This window comes from Falco rusticolus, chromosome 1, assembly GCF_015220075.1.
Source record: "Falco rusticolus isolate bFalRus1 chromosome 1, bFalRus1.pri, whole genome shotgun sequence".
Classification (NCBI taxonomy): domain Eukaryota; kingdom Metazoa; phylum Chordata; class Aves; order Falconiformes; family Falconidae; genus Falco; species Falco rusticolus.
Window position 1 is genome coordinate 120,789,415 of NC_051187.1, and position 12,020 is coordinate 120,801,434.

The 12,020-nt window shown below is 39.6% G+C and overlaps 1 long non-coding RNA gene across 1 annotated transcript; it reads left to right on the forward strand.

Annotated features, from left to right (window-relative positions):
* The first annotated feature begins 3,039 nt into the window (after positions 1-3,039).
* LOC119152664 lies at positions 3,040-9,207 on the forward strand. The gene is made up of 3 exons (XR_005105843.1): positions 3,040-3,239; positions 4,763-5,056; positions 8,842-9,207. It is a non-coding gene; the product is annotated as an uncharacterized LOC119152664 (long non-coding RNA).
* The last annotated feature ends 2,813 nt before the right edge of the window (positions 9,208-12,020 follow it).

Consider the following 12,020-nt stretch of genomic DNA (forward strand, 5'->3'; position numbering starts at 1 on the left):
TTCATCCAGTCTCAGGTGCATCACTATATACTAGATCTTCTCTGCTGTTAACACATCTTCAGACACAAATGTTACCTTTTTTTCTTCTCTGCCCCAGGTGCACTATTTATATATCACAACATCTATACTGTGATTCAAGAACTTATGCCTTTCACCTGGGATGGTGGGTGGAGCTCAGGGGCTGAAAATCCTTAAAAGAGGAGTTCAGGGCAAGAAATGTTTTTAGGTTTGGGGTTTTTTGTTAGCTGCTGGTGAGGAGTCTCTTATAATAGTGGGGCTATTGGTTCCTAGCAGCTATTAGGCTTATTTTTGGTAATGACTATGTCTTTAACTTGTTTGTATTTAGTTGTGTTTGTGATACTTTTTTTGTTTTAAAGCCTGGTGTAAAGGGTTTTGTTCTAACATTTTAGTTACAGCTAAGTGTTTTCTGTTGTAGTCACAGTAAGGCTGTGTGGCAGGGTGTACCTGCAGGAAAGTCTATCAAGGACCTAGAAGTGGTACTTGTAGGCAGTCAGTCAGATGCTCTGATTAGACTGTTCTTTGTAATAAACTTGGATTCAAGTCCCTCATATTTGGAGCAGACTCTAAATTTCCTGTAGGCTTCTAGGCTGATGTGGAGAAGCAGCACTATGGGAGAAAGCACTGAAAGGCTTCAGAAACTTCAGAAAAGCATGACTCCTCTTGTCAAAGCAGCTCTAATAACGATAAGGGAAACCTAGTAGCCACAACAGCCTGTTCCCTAGCTCTGTTCCCAGGGCTCCCTTGCCTAGAAAGGAAGCAAATAGGAAGATGACTTTGTATCTTAGTTTCTAGGTCACAGCCCTAGAGGAAAATCTCTTCTTCGTAAGATTTTTCAGCCATATCGCAAGAAAAACATCTGAAAGCATGTGGAGGATGGTCTGGAAGCCTCATCTTCAATTTACTGGGAGAATATCCTATCATAAGCTGAGGTCATGCTTACTCTGTTGCAGTAGATATCTGAAAGCAACACTTATTTTCTAGGGGACAGTAAGCCCACTGACCTAACCTGCAACCTTTCCAGAATTTTAATTCAGGCTTCTGTTATTTCACTTCAAACTGTTAGCTCAGGTTTGCTTTAAAAGAATGTTGCCTATCAAAGCTCACCAGGTTTTAAGGGTTTTCCTGAGTAAAGCAGTGTTTTAAAAACTGTTGTTAACAATTGGCATGTTACTGGATTAAAAGAAAGCCAAAATCTAAAATACTGGGTTTGTTTGGGGTTTCCCTTCCTATGCCCTTGTTCATGCTGTTGTTTTAACACCGCCTTCAGACGTGAGTCTTCCTAGATTCTCTCACCTCTGAAATGCGTTCATTGCTTTGCAGTATGGGCTTTTCTGTCTCCACAAACTTGTTTTTCATTTTTGCTCTTCCTTTGTGCTTACCGCTGTTTACGCTTTCACAAGCTGGTGATGATTCAGTTCTCAAGGAGTTAAAAACCCGTTTCCTTTTTTCCTGTAGTAGGGCACACCAAAGGGTTCCAGGATTATTGCATACCAGTGGCCATGGAGTTGGTATTTATTTTGTGACAGTCACATAGGAAATAGGAAACTGAAGGTTGAAAGTTAATGAAGGAGTCAAAGAAGCTGGTTATACTTCTGTCTGCAGTCACTGTATGAGATGTACGCTGAAACTCTGAAACCAGTTGCAGATCACCACAGAGAGAAATAACGATACTAACAGAGTAACTGTATATGCTATTGACACGAAAACAATGAAATACTCGCTACACAAATGGGCTGTATATATTAAAGACATGTAAACGCTTCTACCCTAATACTCTGGTCACAATATAATATGCCATTGTACAGGTAGAACAATGAACATGTGTGCAGTACCAGAGATAAATGTGCTTGTCTTGGATGCTGAGTCACTTGGACTTCATTTCTGTGCTCACAGCACCCCTGAGGCGTGTTGTACATACCTCTACAAATGCACACACTTTTGTTTACCCTAATTTCTGTTATTTGCCATTACTGAAGGTTTTCATGCAGTGACTACAAAATGTCAATCCTGTTTTCTGCTACAAACTTCCATCTTCCGTACTTGTAAGCCAGGGAGAACTCTGTTGCATTTAAAGACTGCTGCTGATTTAAACAGTTTAGGGCTGTGAGTTTCTAGGGAGCTTTAGGACACACTGGTTATGAATGACATTAATACTATCTGAAATGCTTTATATCTATAAATAGTCCATTGAAGACCAATATAATAGAAAGTTATTCTTTGTGTCAATAAGTGAATTGACTTCCCTTGTCCCAGCAGCAGAACTCCATCCAAAGGGCAGTCAGTGGCCCTGTGCCCATTGATTTTAGCAGGAGCGAGGTTTTATCCCATTCCTAGGGCCCATTTATGTAAGTGCTTTGCCTGCATTATTTTTTTCTATCAGAAGGCACATTTCACTGCACCTCTGAGGCTAGCAAAAAAGCCAATGCTCAGTATCCTCCAGTCTGGCATCCTGAAGCGTTTTCCTGAGAACAAAAGTTTCTCATTTCCCGAGCAGCTGTTCCTGTTGTTTCCTTACTGCTGAAACATCTATAGAAACTGCTGGGAGTTTTGGTAAAGGATGTGGGGAACAGGCGTCCATGTGGGGAGTCTTGCCTGACACAGTACAAATCCTTCCAAAAGTCTCTGGCTGTTTCTGAAACCTTGAGTCCAGCATGCAGCCCTGATTCGAGACATAGAACAGCTTGATTTTCCCATTTCTGTGTGCTCCTCACCTATTTTGCATGCTTCAGTCCTACTTTTTCATTTGTTGAGACAAATTCTTAAGTTTTCCTGTATAGTTCACTTTTGCATTGCTTGATGACATTCTGAGGTTGGTTTATCTGAAAGGTGGCAGCTTTTAGGCTGGAAATCCAATGCAGTAGGTCAGAGGTAATTATTAAGCAAGCAGTGCTCTTGCTGAACTGAAATTCAGCTCATGATCCCTTTTTTGTCATATCAAATGTATCTGTGGCCTCTCCCATTTTTATTTTTCCCCTCTCACGTTACATATTTACTTTGCTGTGCTATTTGTTCTTTGGGGATAGCAGATGAGAGATTTCTATGGGTGGCACAGTAGCAAAACAGAGCATGTAAACAAAGCTCAAACCAAATAAACAAAAATACACCCAGTGCTAAGGGCTGTCTAAAGGTAGATGACTAATGACAGGCATTTGTGAGGCTTTTCAAATGCTTGCAACCTATGAACTACCTATCATGAGCAAACCTCTACTCAGTGCACAGTAAGTGGCTTTATTAACTCCTTTTATGCCTTTAATTCAATGTTTTTAAACCCGTGTATGTATCTGGGCCCAAACCTGCACACATGTGTATCTAACTTTATTCATGCAAGTACAGTAAAGCTGACTGCTCCTGTTCTCCTGGTATGTTTTTTTCCTTGCTGACATCTATTGCATCCCACATCAGCCTGCTATCTTTGATCTCTGCATCTTACTATGATGAGCAAAAGCACTAGTGGATACAGAGTAAATAACATCTTTCATAAAGGCCTAATGTCTGAAAGCCTAATGCAATCATTCTTTAAATTGCAACATTAGTATTTTTTTTTTAGTATGCTTTCTTTCCTTATATAGCAAAAAGGCTGGAAATGCCATTTGCTGCTATTTTTCTGAAGTTTTCCAAAGATGCACTGTCGTTCTGCAAGGAGCAATGGAGTGCTAATTGCTCTTCTGCGCTGCTTGGGCTAATTAACTTTTCATTACTTTTTCATTTCTTTGAAACCATTCATCGAATTCAAACTGTATTAAAAAATAAACACAGATCATTGAAAATTGAAAACAAATTTATTCTCAGGGAGCCATAATCATGGTCACAGTTTGACAGAGGAGTATAATCATTGATTTTGATAAGACCATTATTCAGACTTTTGCTTTGTAAGACTATATGGCTGCTCTAGATTTCACTTGGGTTTTCTGGAGCTGGGAGAAGGGCAGAATGCCATTTTCCGTTTACAGTGTTTAGGACTCTTTTTTGGCAGTAGATAACATATCCTAAAACCTCAGTCAAGATTAAGCCAAGACTAAAGAAACCCAGATGAGTTTAAAAGCATTTCTGGATATAATATGCTTGTGCACCGATTTTACTAAACTTTCTTCCTTTCAGCCTTTGTCAATTATGGTTTAGGGAACAGAAACAAGAAATGAGAAATAAAACATAGGAACAAAAAAGAATATTATCATATGGTTTTCTTAATTGAATGTCCAATAAAATAGCTGGATGAATAATTTTCCTGGGTTCTATTCTAATGGGCAATCTTGGTTTCTAGTTACTCATGAGCACTATTTAGCTATTGGACTATCATCCCTAATTTCTTAATTACAATAAGAATAAGAAAAAAAACTCTGGAAACTAAAGAGTGACCGCTTTGCATTCAATCATGTAAGTAACAAAGAAGATTTCTTTAAGTAGCATGCTGCAAATTAAAATTTCTGACAGTAGATTTTATGAATAAGTTAGTAACTGATAAATCTACATTTTGATTAAGTTGAAAAGATCAGAAATCGTCTCAGTGCACAAGCTAAATAAATCTTCATTAAATACATGGGCTGTGTTCTATACCTCTGGGATATAACAGGTGTTTTTAAGTTTGCAATGAAAATACAGCATTAAGGTTACCTTTACTGATTGCAGATTTGTGTATGGCAGTATAGAGGTGTGCAAAAATAGCTCTTGTCTTCCAAGAGAGCACACTGAAGTGTCATTTACTATCCTCAGCTTATCGGTATTTCTTTCCTATTATCTCCAGATCTCAAATCAAGACCTCAGAGCCTCTGTAGCACAGCTCAGCATGATGAGTTCTTCATCACTGAACACTTTTCAAGTGTTATTTCATCCTCTGCTGTATGCATAAGGTCAATCCCGACTGCCAAACTAGCCAGCTGTCTGGAAGAAGGAAATATTCAGTTTCTTTGGCTGCAGCCATGCAGGAGGATAAACTTAAGACTACAACAGAGGTTCATTTTTGCCCCAGAGAAGGAAAGCACACATGAGGCTACCTCACAGCACATCTTTCCCTGCCTCAGGCATTATGTTCCACGTGGTGGGTATAACGAAGTATTTTAATATATCATAGATAGGGAAGGTAAACTCTCACCTGTGGAACAATGTGGTGTTACAATTGGTAAATTCGACTTGCTCTCATACATTCATATCTGCTATTTACAATTTATTCCATCTTTAATTTACAAGGCAACCTATCTGCAAAGATACATGTATGTCTTGTACATAAACCTTACCAGGGAATCTCGTGGGATTATTCTTACACAGAAAAGTGGCTGCCCTCTTCCCCCAGTGCTGAGGGCTGTGCTGGATTTGAACCTCATTGTACTGCTGGTACTCTAGCTCTCTTGCTGTGTATTGTAAAATTCTCTTCATTTCATGCATGGATTGCTGTAGAAAGCAGAGATAACATTTCAAGTTCCTTTGTTTAACCCATACAAAATAATTAAAACACATTTTTCATCTTAGCATCCCCTTAGGGTTTAACATATCGTGAGAAACACTTCCTAATGTGAAATGAGCTTCAAGACAAATGGTCCTGGCTTTAGTTTGAAAGTCACCTCTGGAAGGAATGCATTTGTTTTCTTATTCATGCCACTCTATTTCTTTTAAAATTCTGACACGTTAAGATAAAATTGTCACATCCAAACCTACTCTTTAAATATAAAACTGTCCACTTTTATACAGGTACAAAAGCCCCTTCAGGGCTAGTCTGCCTTTTTGCAGGCTTCCTTCCTTTGGGAAGAAGTGCCTCAGCCCTCCCACACTGCGCTTTGCTGGCAGAGCTGCGATCCTCCGGGGCAATGACAAATTGTTCTCCCCAGCTTTGTACTTTTCTCTTGGCACATGCCTGAAGGTGAACGCAGAGCTCTTATGGTCTCATCTGTGTCCCCCAGAAACCACAGCCAGCAGTGGGCATGTCGGGCTTGCCTTCCCTGAGCAAGTTTGCCCAAGGGGTGGCTTGAATAATTTGTCATTTCCACGCTGTCTGGCATCACCGCAATTATCCAACACTTACAAAGAAAGAGGGTACCAGGAAATAAAGCACAAGTAATAATCAGAAATCTCTTTAACACCTAAAAAGATGCAGACTGGCTTTCTAACGCATGGCTGTACTTTACGTCACAAGCATTTTCCCTGGGTTATTATTCATTCTGCCAAGCATTATTCAATGTAAGCAAAAGCATTGCTGCTGAGCCCTGAAAAACGAATGGATGCTCCCCCAAGTCAGGAAAGACAAGGTGTTTCCATGCAAAATGTTACAGCTGGTTAATGAAGCAGCACATTAATTTTGATGTACAACCATAAAGTTCCCCAGAAAGCAATTTTTATCTGTATTATGTTCTCACATCTCAAAGAAACTTAGATTCCAAACAAGGTGTCATTTGCTCTTATAGTATGGAATAGGGCTGTACTTCCCAAAAAACTCAGGAAAGGCCTGTGGTATGTCTTTCAATAAGTTAAACAAGATTCTATTAAATAGATCTCTCTCTCTGACCCAGAGCTCCCACACGTGTGTTTATAAATTTCCCCAGCCAAATTCTTTCATCAGATACATACATATGAGCCCCAGTCATGGCACACTTACATCCATGGAAATGCATCAAACTCCCCAGTTCCCAAAAAGCCCTATAAGACTTCTGTACAGTTATGAGTACAGAAAATTACTCTAATGAGGAATCTACTTAAACTTAATTGTCTCATTTAATTGGATTGTTTAAATTGCTAATCATTTTGTAAGTATTACTTTATAAGGTTTTTTTTAGTGGGTAGTTTGCCCTTTTTGTTGTTGCTGGAGGAATTCAGTAATAATTAACTGACCTAGTGTGTAATTATACTGCTGAAAATAAGCTATGAGACATTTAATAAAAGAAGACTATTAACAGGATTTGAATTTATGACCTTCAAAATATGAAGCAAACACTTTATCCATGAGGTCACACAAGATTTCACTACGGTCTGAGAATTTATGGTCACTAGATTAGCCACAGAAAGACTGTTCTTGCTTTTTGGATGCACTGGGAGCTCACTAAGAAACGGATTAAAATAGTAAGTAATACAGCAGTGGAAAAATGCTAAAGAAAGCTTGTTCCTCTTAAACATCCAGATCTATACCTGTGCCACACACTGTGGAAGTCAAAGCTGATGTTTATTTTGAGTTTAGTGAAAAGAAAGCTAGATCCATACCTCTATATGAACATACAGGTGTTCTGTTTTCAGTATTTTTATTCCTGGTGGCTCAAGTACCAAACGAGCACAGCTGTGGGCATCCTGCCATGGCTTGGAGGAGGCCAAAGCATACGGATATGTCAGTGGTTAGGGTATGCATGACTTAGTGAAAGTTTGCAGTTGTCTATTTGCAGACATTCTTTCATGTTTGGGGAGCTTGCCTACTCTGCTCCTGTGAGTGGTCCAAGGGAGATGGAGATACGTGAACACCAACACTCATAGCAAAGCCAAAGACTTTGGGAATTGCTGTGTACAGTCAGGTAGCAGATGTGACAGCACTCAAAGTTTTGGGACCTGAGAATTTCCCCCTTGGGTTCCTTGTGAAGCACAAGCCTGTAACACCCTTTCCTCAGCTACAATAGATGGTGGTGGCATTTTAAGCTGCAAACTCTGTTGGTGACCGAGTCTTTTTTACGCCCCATGTACAGGACACAGTTCGAGATAAGAAAATTACTAAACACCTTGGCTCTCAGACAGCCAGGCAATTTGTGCCATGTTTTCTTTAGCCTTTAGGACTTAATATGTTTTACTGAATCTCTCACATAGAGTTATAACACCTTTGCTGCGTTTTCTGTGTAATATTTGGTTGTGTGAAACACTGCATTACAAATAGGAGCACTACATTTTTTAAAAGTCAGTGCTCCAGCAGCATCAGTGTAGGGAAAACATGACTGTTGTAGTTTCTGTTTATCAGCAATCCAGGCAGTTTCCTTGCAAGCTATCAGCTACTTTGTGTTTTACAGCACAAAGGGAAGCACGTTCTGTGCAATTGCGATGTTACCTTGCAGGAGCTGAGAAAGAATTGCCATGCTTGTTTCTGAAGTCAAACGGATCCTTCTCCAAACTTGAGGTGATGGCTACTGTCGCTTTGGGGCTTCAAATACTGCTAACTTGTACATTTGTACATTGAGACCACGTAGTTACAGATACATGGTACAAGGAAATAATCTTGCAGCAGATGCCAAAGAAGCTGATGTCTCTGAAAATACTCTAAAGCCAAGTGCAGGCTGGAAATATCCCAATGCTTTCTGCTGGCCAGAGATCTTTTGCAACACCAAGTAGTCAGGATCCCATAGGATGGGGTCTGGTATTTGGGTAGAAAGCTCAGAAAGCAAAGGTGAATGAGGATACATTGCGACTGGTAATAACCGTTCTCAGTGCTTCTCAGGTTTGTTCCCACTCTTCATCCTGTGTACCTAAGCACAATAAAACTGAACGTGCCTAAACATTAAATGAGAAATTTGGGCCAGAGGAATATTTGACTTATTTCTTCCCTATAGAGCAAACAGTGTCTTTAAGACAAATAAAGTGGAGGAACATGTCACCTAAACTCTTTTGAATCATCAGTGATGAGCATGGCATGGTGGTATGGCTGTAAACTGCCAAAGGCTGGCTTGTCTGTCCCCTCAGGGGCACATGGCTCTGGGTGCTGCGATCAGCATCACTTTTCAGAAACTATTTTGAGTGGTGGGCTGGGACAGAGGGACAAAGAATAAATATTCACTAACTAGCTTCAATTAAAAAGAATAGAGACCATGTAATTAGATTTTGATAATATACCTGAGTGATAACTGTTGATTTCTTGCTGATTTACAGGGCAGAAAAGCCTGTGTGCAAACAGGTTTGCAAGCTCTGACTTCTAAAACAAGCAAAACCACTTTTCAGCTTTAAGACAGAGGAATGGTCTGCGCTATCAAATATGGGTCCAGTTCAAGCAAGGTTGATGGCCTCAGGCAAATATTTATTAAAGGGGAAAGAAGTATTTGCAGTGACTTGTTTATTCTAGCTTTTGCTCACACTGATAGGATTTCCTCCTCTGGGTTATCACGCTCAAACCTTCCTTGTGACTAACTTTGTCTTTTGGAAATGTTTCCCGTCCACATCTGACTTTTCCTGCTTTTCAGCAGTAGAAAAACAAGCGGTCCATTTCATGGGTGGGTTATGTGGCTTTCACAGCCTCCAGAGTGGGGCGGGGGGTGGGTGGGTAGTGGAGGGTGGTTGTGGTGGTGGTGCTGGTGGTGCTGGGACAGCCCAGAGCAAAACAAGAATGACTTCTCCAGGAAGGTGCACCACACCAGCAGCTCGTGGCCAATCTGTATTCCCAGAGGACGGTTGTAAATTCAGTAATGTTTGAACTGTCATGCATGCTGAAGATGAAACAGCTAAATACTTTTATCAGTGCCATTTGTCTCCCGAGCTATATCGTGGAACTAATTGCAAAACTACATCAATAAAAAAAGAAGTAATGTGTTTCAGCTTTATTACAGATACATTATTGCCTGTGTAATATGAAAAGGATGCAATAAAAAGTACATTCAGGTTTGGCAACATTTTCTCCATGCAAGTTTTAAAGTAATTTTTAATATACTTGCCACTGGTAAGATAACACTTAATGCTTTTATAGTACTTTCACCTCTGGATCTGAAAGTACTGTGCAAAGGAGGGAAAGTACAATTATTTCTGCAATTATAAGAAGAGATTAAGAGGCAGACAACCTGCAAAACATGCCCAGTAGGATGGTATAAATTAGTGACAGGCTTGGTAGAGATGTTCATTTTTACTGGCTTTTCAATACTACCGAAGATCAGCTAACCTGTGACAATAATAATGATAAATGGAAATGAAAGTGGTTTAGAAATACTCTATCTATATAAATTAAGCATTGCTTTCGTTAAAAGAAATGACTTTTGGCTTTTTCAGAACAGAATTCCTCACATACAGGTGTAGCCTGAGGAGAATGAGTCCCTTTTCTACATACCTTACAAATAACTTAACAGGTTTTCTGTGAGTAGTATGTTCTTCTCAGGTACTAAAATATCAAGGATCTCATTAACCTCCTGTTCTTTTAAGCACAGCCCTTTCAACACAGCACTGTCCTGATGCCAGTTTTCTGTTTCTCCTGGCCAGTGTTCATCACAGAGCAGTGGCAGATATAGTTCCCTGTTCAACAAGGGGGAAAAAAATATTGGGCTGTACATACAGTTTTTGTGTAGCATGTTTTCACCATACTTCATATTATTTTAATTCAAATGTTTATTTTAACAATTGAAAATTTATCCAGTATAAGTTAATGTAGGCAATCTTCTATCTACCCGAACCAGTTCCAAAAATATTAAAATACAATTATAGCCAATCTTCATTTCAAATAAAATTATCATTGTCTTCTTTGCAGGGTTCTTCCTCCTAAACAGAATTCAGAGAATAAGTAATCATAATTTTCTTGGTAAACATTGTTTTACTTTGTTTACTACTAGCAATCCAATTTATTTATTATTTACTTATTTTAATTGCATAAAAAGCAGTTCAGTGTAAGTATGCCAGCAGCATGACCTGCATCCTATCAGAGAATTATTTAAACTAGTTTATTTTCTTCCTCTTACTGGCAAGGGAAAAAATTTTGAGCCTCACCTCGTGCGAAGGCAGTGGTTGCTCACACACTGCTGGTCTAGCACCAGCAGCCACTGCAGGAACTGCTCAGAGAGAAGCCAAGGGTATGAGACACCAGCTGCCATATGTGCCAGAGGGCGTATATTCTGCTGTATATGCTCGTATACACTCATCTGAGTGCATACTCCTATAAGTGAGCAGTCTGACCACATTTTCATAACCACTCTCTTTTATTTTTTTCAGGAGATCTTGTTCTTCTGATTTTAAGAATCAGTATCTAGTATATCAGAAGGAGAATGAGTGTTGCTCAGACACTAAAAATTGTTATTTTTACCTGAGCACTGAGAACCAGTGCAGCATTTCTTTCATGCATAGGGTGGGTTTTCCCCAGATAAGCCAAGATATGGTGCACATATACCATGTCAGTTTGAGTGTTGTGCACAGTCTTGACAATGGACACAGGTGTAAATTCCTCCTTTTATTAGTTCAAGTTATAGCAATTTTCTCTCAGTCATGCTTACACCCTTACAGTGATTGCTTTCCATGAGTATTCAACACTTCAGTTTTCACAAAATCACAAGATGGCCAGGGTTGAAGAGAACATCTGGGGATCATCTACTTCAACCCTCTGCTAAAGCAGGTTCTCCTAGAGCAGGTATTTACTGGAGAATTGTTCATGGAAAATTATGAAAGCCAGGGAGCAGGCTGGAAAACTCTAGGATTAGGCAAGGGAGATCTCGCAGTCGGTGTTTTACACGGGAGACAAGGCAGCAGCTTGGTCCTCACAATTGCTCCTCACTGGAAGAAACAGCAATGGCAGCATACTAGGAATAAGCACTGGTAATGTGGGGTTATTGCAATATTGTGTTATACTGTAATTTCCTTTCTAATATTTATATGTGGTGTCTCCCCTGGCTTCCAGGGTGATTTCACAACTGACATTTTCAAACCTTAGAGGGAAGGTAGACCCTGGATTATAAACTACAGCTCATCCATCAAAGACAATCTCAGCTAGTCTCTTAACTGACAGCATAGAAAGAACCAGAATGTAATAAAGGGCTTTGTAAATAGCATTATTATGAGTAACGTTTTCTATCCAATCATGAAAATTGAGTTTACAAGCAGTCTAGCCAGATGGTCTGCTTTAGGTGAGCAGTTGAGCTTTTAGTGGTGATAGAAAAGAGCACTCTGGTGTTAGCCAGGAGCTACAGGACAGAGGGCAAAGGCTATTAAGTTTCAGGGACCCTTTGTCTGAACTGAAGTTCATTCTACACAGACTATATCTTGCAATGAAAACTGAACTTTCCACATACCATTCTATTTTAAAATGCATATAAAAATGATTGAACAATCCCAGTAGGCAACAGGAAGATACCATGCTTTGAAAT